General features: G+C 41.5%; 1 protein-coding gene across 15 annotated transcripts in view; it reads right to left on the reverse strand.

Moving 5' to 3' along the window:
* msi2b (musashi RNA-binding protein 2b) overlaps window positions 1-14,807 on the reverse strand; it is a 337,759-nt gene that overhangs the window by 126,415 nt on the left and 196,537 nt on the right. The gene's annotated exons all lie outside the window — the stretch shown is intronic.

A 14,807-nucleotide genomic window follows, 5' to 3' on the forward strand; every position in this document is an offset into this window, starting at 1 on the left:
TTATGTTCAGTTAGCATACATATTTTTAGTAAATTTAAACTTGTTACATGTTATGCTAAAACTACATGATTAAAAAATGTACAACTACAAAACATGATTTTATCTAATAGAAGCAACATTTTTGAGTTATGACAATTTAGCAGATACCTATGTTGCCTTTTTTGAGTGTACTTTAGTACTTGATTTTAATCAATACGATAGAGGGAAATCTGCCAGGGATTTCAGCTATGATCGTCTTATGTTAAAGTTGTTTAAAAAAATTTAAATGAACATTTTATCTTATGAATTGGGTTGACTCCAACAAAGATTTTTGATTAAAATATAAAAATAAATGAATGAAAAGATTGCCAGGGCACTGTCACAATGCTCCACCGTGTGACATCATCAAAAGACACAGTCTGTAAAGTTCAAAATACCATCAAATCCTCTGTTTTATCAGCTGCCAAGGATGGAAATCTACTGGCAGCAGGCTGCGAGAGCTTTGATAAGTTTGGCCATCTATATGAGATGTGTGGTGATTATCTGGATGGCGTTTTCTGTCGTTCTGGCTGCCCCAATAAACTTGCCATGCCAGAATATTCGCCTCAGGCCTCCTGGACTGAAATGGCCTCTGAAACAGATTTCTGTTACTGCTGCTACACAGCAGCGACATCAGACAACTTCTAAAACATCGCCAATAAATTCTTTAAAACGTCCTCATTAAAAGCCTCACAAATGATAGAAACTACCGATGGCGGCGGCATGTGTGTGTTAGCCTGAGTGTCCGTGGGAGTGTGTGCCCGCGGAATGGGCACGGATTCAAGTGAACGAGACATCTCAAGATATGTAATATGACATAATGTCTCCCATGCTCGAACCCCCAGCTGCTTGCCCACATGCCACAGATCCTGCACCATGTCTAAACAGATGCTCTATCAATAATGCTTGCTCCTGTGCCACACACCTCCCTGGTGGCCAAAAGTGAAGAGCAGAGGGGATGGGATGGGAGAGAGGGAACGAGTGAATGAGTCAGTTTTTGGAGGGAGGACAAGAGGGAAGTTGAGTGGGCAGGAGCTCAGGAACTAGACTGATTACTGGGAGATGGATTTACCATGATAGAAGAAGCCAGAGGAGCAGTGAACCTGGGGATGAAGTGCTCACCTTCACCCATCTGTTCCAAGCAAGTCCAAAAAGACAACTGTGTAAATTCAGAGTATTTGTTAATGCAACACTTAAGATTTCCGCTTCTCCTCCAAATGGTTGGGAGTGGAGCTACAACTGCCATAAAAAACCCTGCTACAGTCTGCTTTAGCTAGAGCTAACAACACGCTAATGCTAAAATGAGTAAAATGATTAAAAAGATCCACACTTTTGGACAAAAGTCTAATAGCAACAAAGCCAGGCCACAATCAGTCTGTGATTTCATAGCATCCTTTAGCTCCCTCAAACTAGTTTAGGCCCACCGATGTTCACTCTGGTTTTAGCTCTTTGCTTCACCTCTAAAAACATTACTCTTACTTTTACTTCCAGGCTCTGACACGATGCCAACAAAACAAAGCTAAATTCTTCTTATCATTCTTTTTATTGACAAACTGAATAAGCTAACTGTTAGCCTTTATATTAGCTACCGGCTCAATAGACAGCTATTGCCATAAAGCAGGTAGAGACCTCCCACTATTGTTCCTACTTGAACCACAAAACTGTTTAGTGCAGTTTCTGGTCAGCAGATGGCGACAGAGCTGTCGCCGTCTATTGTGGCGCTGCTCAAGGTTATGGCTCAAGAACCAATGAAACCAGATTGAGAGCAATAGTTAAAAGTGTTAAAAACTCTTAAGTGTTGCTGTAAAATCATCTCCACATGTGTTTTGCTGTATTTATTTGTCTTGACAGGGTTTGGGTTCCCTGCTTGCTCTGCTTACTTCAACCTTTGCTTTTGCGTAATTTCCGATGTTGCCGTGCAGACTTCAGGCTCTGACTTTTGTGATGAAGTTGCACGAATGATTTCCTTTTTGTGACACCTCCATGCAGGCCCTATTTGTGCACCAACACTGCACAGTGGGACTATGCACTACCACTCCTGTGTCAGCTAAAACCTCCTGCGGGTTCTTTGTAGTCACACGGAGGGGTTCTGCTTTGCCTTTTCCCACCGAGCAGTTTTATCTGAAAGTTATCTTGGTCTTCCAGATGTTGTCTTGACTTGCACAGTTCCCTGTAGCTGCCAGTTCTTAATGATATTTCAGACACTCCAAATTGCAAGCTGGAAGCACTTTGATAACTCTTTACAGCCTTCCCCTGCTTTGTGGGCATCAATCAGCTTTATTTTCAGCTTCTAAGTCATTTGCTTGAGAATCCTTTGGTTGTTGAGTCTTACCACGAGCTTTGAGTAGTCAGGAATGCACCTGGTTCTGGAGGTGTCATCAGCTGGCATTTCCTAATGGCATACCATGACCTGCCAAGTCAATTTTTGTCAAACGCAGTCTAGGAAGTTATTTAGGTTTACAGTTTTTGAAAGCACAGAAGCACTTTGCAGAGGAAGCAATGCGTATTTAATTATAAATGCTCCAACTCTGAAAATAGGACTGAAATTTGAGGAAAGTTTAATTTTTAATTATCTGTTTTCTGCAGAGGTCGTGTTTCTCATGAAAACAAACAAAAATATTCTGTTTTCTGTAAAGTGGGCCTTTGAAGGAATAACAAAAAACACAGCACGCCTGGCCTCTGAGAAGTTAAAACTCCTCGTTGTGTGTTTGAGTGTTGTGCAGCTGCTCCGTCTCTTTTAAGAAAAGCTAAATGTTTTAGTTTTTTTTTCCTCCATCTTAGAGCTTTCATGTTGTCTTTGAAGATCCTATGTTCTTTTTCATTTTGGAAAAAAAAAAGGGGGGCGATCGGTGAAACGTAGGACTGCAATCACGTTTTCATCAATGAACCGTTTAATTTTCCACTCGCTGAGGGAATGATTCATTTTTGTGAAATAAAAGTCGACTGACAGGCAAACAAAAGAAGAAATCCCTAAATCACAAAGGGTTTCAAGCCCAGTAGTATCAGAAACACCACTGAACGTTGATCATAAATAAGGATTTTTTAAATTATTTGAAGTCAGATTCCTTTGTATTAAGCTCTGAAACATGCAAACAACAGGTCTGGAATGAAACCTGTAGGTATGAAAAATGACTGCATTATTTTCTGCAACATTTTACCATAACCATCAGACTCCAATATGTGCGAGCATGTTTGCACACCATCACCAAACCTGTCCCGGTTTAGATGTACATATTAGCTGTGCATGAGCAACAAAAACACATCAATGCTCTTTCTGCACCACCCCTGTTGTCATCATCCATCATAATCTAGCCCCTGCCTTCCACTCGCTGTCAAAACTGCTCTGGACAATTCACTTAGACGGTGTCAGCTGAACTGTAATATTTTACCAGCGACTATAATGAGGACTGGCCTCCAGACTCATGGAAACAAACACATGGCTCCCTGCTCCCACCTTGGTTGTGCTTTCCATGACTTTGCCACAGTCATTCCAATTTTCCCGTTGCTGGAGGGTATACTACCATCCTAGTGTGGTCAGCTATCGCCAGCTGTGAACCCCACCTGTCAGCCAATGCAATACCGGCCTTTTATCTGAGCCCTAACATCATCACCACTGCAAATGTAGACTTTACAGGGAAACGAATCATCTTTATGTGGTTATGTCCAGCTACCATTAGAACCAGACTCAGAGGAATAAATGACACAACCTGGCTAAAGCGGGGCAACAGGAAATAGTAATATGTTTGAAATTTACTTCAGATTTTCATGAATTTGAAAAGAAAACAACAATTTTCACTCCAGAACTACATTTGACTGTAAAAAATACAGAAATAATACACCTGGCATCTCCATTTTTCATCTTTTAGATTTTTTTTATGATGGAAAATTTACTTTTTCAAGGGATAAATAATTTTGGTCATCTTTCACATCTTTATCTGTTTTTATGGATTCACAATCAATAAAAAAATATTACAATTCTGTGAATTAATGAATTCATTAGTATCAGGAATGTAGGGACTTTAACGTGACGATGTGCATTGTTCCTGGCGACAGGGGGCAGTACATACCTAAATCCTTGCAAGCAGTCTTTTTGTGTTTGAGTAAGACCTTACCAATGGATGGCCATCATGGTTGGGCAATGGGCTGAGCCGTTACGATTGTTTATTTATTTATTTGTTTGCGTAATTTGTTAATGACAGATATTTTACACGTTACGCACAAAGAACATCGCAGAGGTAAAAAAAAAACTAAAAAAAAAAAAAACAAGAAAATATCTCCAACAGGGCATCTGAGCATTATCTCTCACTTTCTCGCTGCTGACAGCGAGGAGAGCATCAGGACCTCAGAGAGCGTCGGTAACGCACTCGACATCGTAAACGAGAGCACAGTGTCGAGTGGAAAGTGGAAACCCTTCGATCGTTATTTAGCACCTGCTTCGAGTGTCAGCGGAATGCGGATTCATCCAGAACAACATTTAAACTTCCATGAGTCTGTGACGCAAAAGTCCAGAACCTCCTAACCGCCTCAGCAAGCTCCCTAAAGACATTTGATTACACACAAGCTGCAGGTGACCAGCTCTGGTTTACGCGGAGCAGAAGGAATGTGAGTTTGAGTTGCAGCAGGTAGAATGTTCATAATTTAAGGGACATTGTTTAATTGCATTGTTTATATTGAGCACTCTGATCAGTTTGTTTGGACTAAATATCAGTTAGAAATGAATGGAAATTGAATGACTAATAAATGATAAATGGATCATGTGACCTCTGGCTGCGAGCAAACACTCCCTCCTCAGAGTGCGTCCAAATGCAGCAGTGATCCATTTCATTTGTCAAAGTCATAAAAGAAAGAAACTCAGTAGTCTTTGTTCAGAAAAGCACAAACATTTTGCTTACATAAAACACCAAAATGGTGGGCACCGCAGGAAAACAAAGACGAGGCTTCTTTTTAACAATTCGACTGTGTTAAATACGGGCTGTTTACATGTCACTCTACCAAACTACAAATCAAAATGAAACAAAAAGAAGAATCAAACTTTCTCTTCCAGCAAACATTTTCGCTGCGCTTCTATAAAAACAAAAATCAGTGTTTGTACTTCTACTGTATTTGCAAATCAGTCCGTGCATTATAACGTCGCTCAGAGTCACATGCACAAATAAACGCCCATCGTCTTTTACTGGACTGACAATTGGCGGTCCAAAGTTATACAGATCGCCAAACCCTAATGGCCACTAGGATCAAAAACCCCTGGGAGCGCACTTTTTCAAACGAGAACTTCATCAGATTGTCCAACCTCCAGCAAAATGACAAGCACATCAGACTCCCTTTCATCACTGTCAACGAGCGAAGAGGTGAATGAGTAAAACAACTTCTATTAATGGTGAAACTTTGTTACCGTTTGTTACAAATCAGTTAATGCATTTTGTCCTAACAGGCTCTCGTAGACAGAAACGTGGCATCTAATAAGGCGTCGCCCAGAGACTTAGACCCGCTCCCAGCTAGTTTAGACCAGAATTTTATGGTATTCATGGTTATACGTTACCCTTCAACTGAGTCCAAAAATGATCTTCTAAAGGCTTCACAAGAATTCACCACATGGTTTTTAGACACTTTGCTAACCCCTTTAGAAAAGATGTCTAAAAATCCAGTTCTCAGGTGCCACAATCTAGCTTGTTTTAGATGTTTCTCTGCTCCAACACACCTGCTTTACAATGGGTGGTAAGCAGGGTCTTGCTGAACTTGAGAACATAGAGAAAGTAGCTGCCTTTCCAATGTATGAGTTACAAGAAATTTCTAGGAGGGGCAAAGTGAAAGAGAAATTAAGCAGGCTCGGTCCTCTGGCCATGTCTCCGTACTAAATTGGCTTTTAAGGAAATTGTTAAGAAGTTTTTTTTGTGTTGAATGTCACTGTTTAACGCCAAAAGGCAACCACAGCCATAGACATTCATACATTAAAACCATTTTATTTTATGTCAAAGTACGCTGAATTTGGCACCATTTAGGTTATACATTAATAGATCAACTAAGTGATATAAAAAGAGACGTTCAATGACCACAAGAAACGTAACAGCGCAATGTTGTAGACTCAAGGTGGTGTAAATAACGACACTATTGAGGGTCTTCCGCCATGCTTCACCAGCAACTCTTTCAATTTTACAAATGCTGTTTGTTTAGCAAAGTCTACTGATATAATTTCCCACTGAGTTACAATTAATGAACATGAGTTAACCCAAGTCCAGCCCAGCAACTCTACCGGGACATTTCCAAGTCCATATCCTCAGGCAGGTTCCTGGTTGGTTCCTGAAATATAATCCATTCTGGCCTGCCAGGTGAAATGGAGATACCATAGAGGTCATATATAATTACATAGTTGCAATAGTGAAAACAGGCCTAGTGACCCTTTAGGACAGTGGTTCTCAATCCTGGTCCTGGAGGGCCACTATCCAGCATGTTTTAGTTCTAACTCTGTTTCAACACACCTAATTTTAATCAACAGGTGATTAACAGGCTTCTGCAGAGCCTGATGAGCTGCTGCACAGGTGATTCAACCACTGAATCAATGTGTTGGTGCAGAGAAACCACTAAAACACGCTTGATACTGGCCCTCCAGGGCCAGGACTGGGAACATCTGCTTTAGGACCTGAGTTTAAGACTTGAGATGCACGCGTAGAAAAAAAAAAAACATCATCCACCTTCCGTCTTTCTGTGTTGTGCAATCAAGACCCTCAGTTAATTCTAGTTAAAAAAATGGATTCTTACAAAAGTTTAAAGTTAGAGCATTTACCCAACATCAACACAATGCTAATGACCTTTAAGACCCTTTATGCAGTTTTCCCCCACATAAAATCTCTTGCAAAACTCAAATAACTACAAAGAACCACTGTCCCGCCACACAGCAGCTTAAGAGAAGAGCTGTCACTCTAGTCAGCTTTTAAATGGATAATCGAAGTGAATGCTAAATATAAGTGGGCGACTCTGTCACTTTTAATATAATCATTCATGTAAATGTATGTATTACTCATCCAGAAACTGATGTCATTTTTCCAACAGAACCATACATGGATGGGATATATATATATATATATATATGTTTGTGCCAACCGACAGCTTTATCAATTCGTGCTGATCAACTAAAACACACTCAACACACAAATATAAAGATTTACAGCAATAACTGCACAACCGGGCTGCAGCCACATTGGCAAACACTTCACCCTCCATTTGTGTGCATATGCTGGAGAGCAAGTCTGTGTTTGTCAGCAAGTCTGTGCTGTGTGTCCTCGGTAAGTGCCACATCAACAATATTAACTTAGAGGACAAAGGAGGGCACAGAAACATACCAAGCCATGCGTCAACACAGCTACAGAAAATAAATGGAGTAGCAACACACACTATTTTAATTATCCTCTTGTCTAACCTGTCCTCCAATTACAAATAGGGATGTATAATAATCCATCTATTGATGCATGAAAGACAGGACAATAACACGGGAACAAAGGGGCTCAAACTGAGGTTAAGCTCACTAAAATGACGAGAGTGTTTCAGCTTAAACACACAATCATTTTTTAGAAAGCGGAGTACACATATAGTAAGAGACAGTGTTTATTGCATCAGAGGCTTCAAGATAAAACACATGATTACATTTATGATAGTGCAGTTAAACGATAAAGACGCTGCAGTGTGTGCTGAATTCCACTGAGAGACAGACATAATGAGTATGCGCTGCCTAATTTATGCAGGCTAATTTGTCTACACTCGGTAAATCTTTTTAAGATTGATTTTCACAGCAGATACAGACTCAGCTCAACATTAAGTAAACAGCTGTGAGAGAGCTCGCTTTTACATTTCCCTTATACAAATTCAATGTTCTTTTTCATATAGTTGGTTATATCAGCGAGTTCTCTTGTGTGGGATTTAACAGGCTGTGCTGCAGACACCTGCCATTTGTCTTCCTGCTCATGTGAAAGCTACTTTAACCAGACCACCAGATAATTTGGTGCTTTATTAGAGGCCGCAACGATGAAATATGTCTATAATAATAAAAAAAAAAAGAGCAAAAGTCCAACATGCTAAATCTCCCAAAAATATGAGAGAACGTAAAAAAAAAAAAGTTATGCACTTCGGGCATTTTGAGTTTTAGGCCCGGACCATACTGAGCTTTTCGGCTGTCCTAGGCAAATCTCTCCTCTTGAACAGATTTGTGATAAAAAACATGGTCGACGTGAGGGTGATTTGCAAGTCTGTGGCCATTCAGTGTGACAGGCTCAGCAACAGCTTATTGAGAACTCTCACGACCGGAGTCAGCACTGCTTGAAAACCTACGACTTGGCCCAGGTGTGGACGAGTGTTGCAGTAGAGGGAGGTGGAGTGTACAGTGAGGAATACAGTCGGTCAAGGTGTTTTTCCCTTGTCCTGCCAAGGTTATGCTGACATATCTCTGTAGTTATGCTGCTATAGGCTTAGACTGCTGGAGGACATACTGACCCCTTTCCACACTCTGCTACTTTCTTCTACCCCTTCTCGCTAGTTCCATTCTTTCCTGCTATTTCAGCTGTTAACTTTATTTTCTCTCTTGAGTGTTTTTCTCCCCAGAAGAAGCTACAATGGCGTTCTGCTGATCTGTGGTGGCCTCATGGAGGTGGCCATCGGCTTGTACAATGCTGCTAACCACTTAACATCGTCCCTCTCCTGATAACATTTTACCTTCTTTAACATAGAATGTGCTACTACTAGTTTACCCGTTGACCTAATTACAGATTCACTTAAAAGAGACAATAAAGTTTATCTCTTACTAAATAGAATATCTACTTAGAAATCACAATGTAGCCATAGAAACACTTCTCGGTTTATCTGTTGTTTGTGTGTGTGTGTGTGTGTGTGTGTGTGTGTGTGTGTGTGTATGGAGTCTGTCTTCTCAATCCCCAGTGAGTTGTAGTAGATGGCTGCTCATATTAGTATGAGGATTGCTGTAAAGACATTGACGCTGGTCAGTGACTCCATGCAATGCGCTGGGGTGCCCTTGTGACAAAGCGCGTCCTGCTACAGCGAGGCATTGTGCAGTTTGGCTAACTTAAATGTTAGACTGTACAGAGTGCCACCTATCTGTAGTCATCACAACGTGACATGAGCAGTGTGCAACAGCTAAAAAACACAGTGTGGTCCAGGCTTTAGTTTTCAGCATGTGTGTTTGTACAAAACAGCTGGTCTGTCTTTGTCCCCTTCACACAGGATAATGCCCTTAATGAATGTGGATGTGCACAAAACGTAGAGTGAAGTGTTTGTTATTGTAGCAGCAGTGTATTAAGCTCTGGTTGGAGCTCTGGCGCCATGGTGGCATCACATCCTTAATGTGGGGCTCAGAACAATTGTCTAGCTAAGACCACACCTCACCATCGTGGCATGATCTTCTAGAGCCATGGTTCTCAAACCGGGGTATAAGGACCAATGTTGGTGCTCCTCTAGAGGCTCTCAGAGAACATTTTGGTTAACAAGCGTCATGAAAAGCTACTTACCATTTAAACAAACTGTGATGCAATGTTAAAAAGCAGGGATAGCCAAAAAGACAAGTATCACAGCCACCTGTGATCATGGAAATCAGCAGTTCAAGCAAATTACAATCTAGGCTCCAAATGGAAACTAACCCAAAGAAAAGTACATTGATGAATCTTTAAGGATCCATGTGGGACAACAAGCTAGTGTGCTTTTGGCCTGGCGACGGCCCTTTTGGACCAGCTACCACTAAAAAGTGACAAAAAAGAAGGACATTTGTTTGAAGTTAACTCAAAATGTTATTTAGCTGTTGTGGGACACATAAAGAGGTACGACCCATGTGTATGTGGTGCTGTTCTCAGAAACAAAGACATAAAACTGTCTATCTGAAACAACCCTCCACCCAGAGTTAGACTTATGAGTTTAACCAGTTTTTCTTTTTATCTCAAATGAGAATTTGAGCTGGATCCTCTGTTTTCACTGTTTGTAGAGAGCTTAGTGTTTCCTCTTTGAAAAAAGTTTGAAAACCAATGCTCTAGTGCAAAGCTGTATCCTTATTTCCCTTATCTGAATAAACTTTCTTCTAATCCATATAAACAACTTTGGGAGGTCAAAAGCAGCCCCTTATGGTAGATAGAATCCACCAGAAAGTGATTACATTTCATCATTGTCTCTAATCTGGTAAACTCATCCCTACTTGTGTTAGATGATAAGGGGCTTCACACAATCTTATCCGTATCTGAATACAGTAAGATAATGTAAGCGGTAAATGTTTGGAGCCGAGAAAAAGAGTGCAGGACTTTGAGGTCCTTCTCCGGGAAGGCCCGTCCCTCAAGACGAGTTAATAAGACGGAGCAGTCCCTCTGGGCTAAAGCAGGCGAGCATTATCACTTTGAAGCTGACACATACAAGGAATGAGCTACCAAAAAGCCTTTAATTGCCCTCTCTCCAGCCATTGCAGCAAAATAAATGTTACTTTGACAATTCGGGTGACAGAGATGGCTCCTAAATAACAGTCTCTCGCATACTTAGCTCCTCAAACCTTCCTCACCTGTTAACTTTAGCGTGCGTACTTTATATATTCTGAATTTGCATTCCCACGTTTCAGCTCTCCCTTTTGTTCTCACGTTTGTGACAAAGCAACATCTCCGAGTCCTGAAGCATGTGGAGGTCGGGGAGGCATCATCACACATACCGGCGCATGTGAAGACCACTCCGAGAGACGTGTGGTGTGATGAATAAATCATGCTGCATAAAACCAAAGGAAAAGAAGTCCGTCTCCTGAGAGCCCATATTCACTTAGCGCGGCTAGACTCAAACAAGTGTCTCCTTGCCATCTAAATGAGCCGCACACAGCTGTGCTGAAGCCAATAAGGGCAGAACTGTCACCTTAGTGACGAAACATTGATCATTACACAATTTGTTCCCTTTTATTACAGCCATTGTAATTAAAAATAATTGAGTAGCAGAGTGGGCAGGCGCTCCCATCAACATTTTTTTCACCAATTAGCACTACAATAATATTGCTCTGGATATTGCGGCCGATATTATTAGCATTTTGATGGAACACAAGTGCCTGCACGTCAGGACGCCAGATCTCAAGTGGAATCTTTGCACCCAGATCCACCGGGGAAGGGTAACTTCTGCTTCTGACAAAAAAATAAATAAAAACATAAAAACAGGTGGGAGTACATGTATGCACCAGTTACTGAATTTAAAAACTGGAGCTCTCAATCTGTCATAAAAATCTTAACAGAAGGATAAGATCCTGGTCATCTACGTTTAAATAAACAGAATTTAGACGTGTGTGTTTTAACATCTAAGATGAGATCTGTGTGTTCTCACTTTTGTCAGAAGCCTAACAAACTGATTCTCTGACCACTCGAGAGCATGTGTGAATCGGTTAACCCGGCACAGAAGGATCAGAATCACATTTAGAACATTGAATTTCTTTGATACATCTCACCAATTTTCTCTTAGTCACCGAAGTCAGAGCTCGAGCTGAGAGTGGGAAGCTGCTGCGGGTTTCAGGGCTACCGAGCTGGAGGGCTGCACCAAATAAGCATAGATGCTAATGGGAAACGTTTAAACTCTAGAAAAAATACTTGTATTTACAGGTATGAAAAATGTCCAAATATGGCAGAAATAGACTGTTTCTAGGTAGAGCAGTCATGCTGAGCTCAGTGGCTTCAAGCAACATTTTATTAGAGCACAGCTGCTCCTCTGGCCATGTATGATGGGTTATGCATGCCCCGGCTGACATCAGATCCCTGAATTGAAGCTAGTGACCGTTTATGAGAGGGGAAAAACAGATCAAACAAATCACCAAACACCATTTTAACAGATATCACCAAAAATAAAAATCTTAAAGATACATTTCTTTGAAAATGCAAAAAAACTCATCAAAAACAGATGACCTGTTGAGTTGATGGAGTAAACAAGTAACCATATAAACATTTGCACCTTGGAGAAAAAGACTAGTGCCTTTAAATAAAAAGTATCGATGAGGGATGTGTATTGGTGAAATTCTGCCGATACGATACGCATCACGATACAGGGGAGGCAATGAGATATATCACGATACATTGCGAAACATTCAGCCAGACGATATTAGCGATTTTTTTGTCTAACTGTATTATAGGAAAATTCTATAAACAGTCCAAACTGATGCGCAATATGTTTAACATGAGGTATCTGAACCACAATAGAGGGATTTACATTTAAATGATGGAAACAAAACCCATTGCACACTGTGGTCTGCGTTTGAGTTGCACCAAAAGAAAAGAAAATACACAAATGTTTGCATGTAAATTCTTCCAAAAATGCGATACGCAGCTTTTGAAAACTGATATATTATCGCAGGAGAAAATATCACGATATATTGCCATATTGATATTTTCTTAGATTTCTAGTGTTCACTGTAAAAATAATAAAACAACACAATTAAACCTTGGATGTTGTATAAGATTTGATACAACAGCTCTCCTAACAGCCCCATCACATTGGTGGCAACATAGACACACAACATGCTGGTCTGTTTTAAAAGTTGCTTCCATGGACTTCATCTGCTTTACTTGCTCTTGGCGGTACATGTGACCTGGTATATTTATGTCTTAGACAGAAATAGTGAACTGCTAACAAGCATCCCTATAATGTATGATAATGTATTCCTTCTAATCCCACCCTGGGTCCAAGTGCACCACAGGTGAACCAGTCACACCTAAACGTGGAAATACCAAAGTGTGCTCAGCACGCCCATGGCCCTCTATGTAGGGGGGCTTCACTGATCTGCATCTTTCCACGGGGTTCACAATAAACAGCTCATTTTTCCTCTGTTGTGTCATTATTGAAACCATAAATTGACTTTAACAATCACAAAAATTCTAAGACAAATAGTGAAGTGAACAACTGGATCGAGCTTTTTGGGTGGAGAGGAAACGTGAGACAAAAAGGAAAAAAAGGGGAGAGACGGAGCGTCTGGGACAGATGGAAAGACAGTCGCAGCGAGGGAGACGAAGACAGGGCTGGGGACAGAAGAACGGTGAACGATAAACGAATTCCCAAGAGAAAAGGAGGGACATGGAGAAATTACAGAACAAAAGGAGAAGACAGAAATGACATTTCTTAAGGGACTTCAGTGTGGCATTTGTGGGAAGAAAAATGAAATGTGAGGACCACAGAGAGATGGAAGGCGGGAGAGGGCATGGGGAGAATGGAATGAGTAAGAGCTAGAAACAAAAGCAAAGTGTGTGAGAGGTAAGACTAATTTATGAGAAATGAGGCAGGAGTCTGTGGGGCTGGCTGCTGCTGTCTGATGGATGGGGCGGGGGTGGGACTGGGTTCCTGGACACAGAACAACCTGTGATACGGATCCTTTGAGGCTGCATTTCAAAAAAGTGAACTCTCCAGAAATTGAGGATGAATATAAAATAATAATTTAAAAAAACTCACTTTCGTTGGAGGAGAATCTCCCTAGCAGCTAAGTAGAGCCGACAAAGGCAAAGGTGAGAGAGAGAATAGGTAGGGAACAAGAAGGTAAAAGCACAAGAGAACGAGCAAAAGAAAAGAAAATGTGTGAAGTGACAGAGGCAAGAAAAAGTAACCGCGGAAAAAGATGATAGAGATAAAGTGAGATGAGAGACAGCTGCCTTTGATGCAACTGTTCCTCAACTGTGACAGTTTGGCAGAAGAGGTGCACACCTGGTTGTGTTTATGTGTGTGTACAGGCTGAAGCATGCATGTGTGCGACCTTCTGAGTGTTTGTGGGTATCTGTTATATTAAAGCTCACAAAGGTGTGAAAGGTGGGATTGATGATAAGGAGACTGCTCATTTGTAGTGCTCACAAAGTTTGCTCCCACATGCTCGGTGCACACACACACACACACACACACACACACACACACACACACACACACACACACACACACACACACACACACACACACACACACACACTCACTCACTCACACACACACACACACACACACACACACACACACACACACACACACACACACACACACACACACACACACACACACACACACACACACACACACACACACACACACACACACACACACACAGGCAGAGAGCAAACCGCCTCTAGAGGTATAGGAAAAGCTCTCAGGGCCTTCAGAATTTTCAAGGTTCTCCTCGAGACAGAATTCCTCCCAAAGCGCGCCGACACGGGAGTGCAGTGAACCTCCCCTTTCAAGCAGCGCGCTGTCGTTATTCGCCCGAGCCTTACGGCATGCTTGTACTGTATTAAAGTCAGGACACGTGCTGCCGTGTGAAGTGCCATCAACGTACACTGTGTCGTACACCTTCTCCTCCCCACACACATTTTCTTGATGTCTCTCTTTCTATCTTTCTCTCTCTCACACACACACACACACACACACACACACACACACACACACACACACACACACACACACACACACACACACACACACACGACTTTGAGAGAACAGAGTTAGTCTGGCAGCGGCGATGAAAGACAGTGATGAAGGTGAGGCAGTGAAACACACTGTAGACGTCATCTATCTACTGATAGAGAGAGCACATCACACAGACAGACTCTCTTTTAAGTTCGTTCTCTTTCAGCCTGAGCCCAGTATAGATCAAGACCAAAGCAAACACCGTTTGCTTCATGTGTGAATGAATACAAACACACAGTATCCCTTTCAATCCATCTCTGTCCCATTACATGAAGGAAACCCACCCCTCTGCAAAAAGGCAACAGGCTGATTTATAAAATGAACACCACACAGGAATGACTCTCTATGGGCGGCCTAAA

This window comes from Nothobranchius furzeri, chromosome 10 (assembly GCF_043380555.1).
Source record: "Nothobranchius furzeri strain GRZ-AD chromosome 10, NfurGRZ-RIMD1, whole genome shotgun sequence".
In the NCBI taxonomy this organism is placed as follows: domain Eukaryota; kingdom Metazoa; phylum Chordata; class Actinopteri; order Cyprinodontiformes; family Nothobranchiidae; genus Nothobranchius; species Nothobranchius furzeri.